The sequence below is a fragment of the Molossus molossus genome, unplaced genomic scaffold (genome assembly GCF_014108415.1).
Source record: "Molossus molossus isolate mMolMol1 unplaced genomic scaffold, mMolMol1.p scaffold_m16_p_1, whole genome shotgun sequence".
Classification (NCBI taxonomy): domain Eukaryota; kingdom Metazoa; phylum Chordata; class Mammalia; order Chiroptera; family Molossidae; genus Molossus; species Molossus molossus.
The window spans coordinates 73137772-73139291 of NW_023425344.1; positions in this window are offsets into that span (position 1 = coordinate 73137772).

Sequence of the window (1520 nt, forward strand, 5' to 3'; positions counted from 1 at the left end):
ATCACAGGCTGGCTCTCAGCTTCCAGGAAGTTATACTCATGGGCAGCAATAGCAACCGATCAGTCATGTAATTTTTCCTTTTTCCAAGCACTTTAAACTTTAAAAAATGTGCTTGCACCCATTTACTGTAAACCTAAGAAATAGAAGTAAATATAAATGTTAGTCTGTACAAAGTTTAATTGCAAAGGCATAGTTAACTCCTTACCTGCCAAAGAGATGTATGTAAGTCAAAATCAAGTGCCAACGAAATGGGAGCTATACAAAATCAACACACTATATTTATGATCTTTCACTGAGATTTAACTTACATTTAAAAAAAAAACTTCTTGCCCTGGCCGGTTTGGCTCAGCGGTTAGAGCATTGGACTGCCGTCCAGAGAGACCCGGGTTCGGTTCCCGCTAAGGGCATGTACCTCGGCTGCAGTTGGTCCCCGGCCCTGGTTGGGTCATACAGGTGGCAGCCACTCGATGTGTCCCTTTCATGTTAATGTTTCTCTCTCTCTTCCTCCCGCTCTGTCTGAACAAAAAATGGAAAAATGTCCTCGGCTGAAGATAAAAAAACAAAAACAAAACTTCTTGCCCTTACCGGAATCATTTTGTAAAAAATATGTTTGTATTGATTTTTAGAGAGAGAGACAACAATGTGATGGAGGAACATCGACCAGTTGCCTCCTGCACGCCCCGCGACCCACACCTGGGCAAGTGCCCTGACTGGGACTCGAACTGGCGACATTGCAGCGCACGGGAAGGTGCTCACCCAATGGAGCCACACCAGCCACGGCCCAGCATCATTCTTCATCCCCATCTTATAGATGCGGAAACAGAGATATGGGGAAATTAGGTAAGTTGCCCAGGAATTTGGGGTGGACGAGCTAGTGCCCTCAGTGCCTTGCTTGGCGGGTAGTTACTGCTTGATAAGTATCAGTGGCTATTTCCTATCTCTTTAATAATGGAAAGCTAAATATATATATTTTTAAATAGCCTACATGTAGTTCCTCTTTATTTGTTTATTTTGGTAAAGGGGAGTGTTCAAAGGACCCACTGCTACTTCGTCTGGCTGCTCCCGTGCAAGCCGGAGCTCCCTCCCTCAGCTTGTCCGCCTCCAGCCAGTTCTTCTGACACTTTTAAACCAAAGTGTTTAAACCGGGGTAGAGGAGGCAGGAAATGAAGGGTGTGTTTCTCTTTCTGCTTCTAACCTACCTGGGTAACTGAAATGTATTTGTAAATCTTTAGTGTCTTTGTTCTCCCCGATTTCAATAGTGATAAGGCTATTTTCCTTATTTTCAGATGCTGTGAAGAATGATACAGTGTCTCCAAAGTCGTGAGTAAATATTTTTTTCTGCTCAGCTCTTTGGCTAAAAGAGGATTCCCAGATGTAAGCAAATAATGGTCATATAAATAGCTAATATTTGTTAACTGCTTCCTGTGGGCCAGACATTGAACCAAGTGCGTGCCATACTTTATCTCATTTAATTCCCACAAAACAACATTCCAGATGGTGTGCACAGTCTTGAATACAGG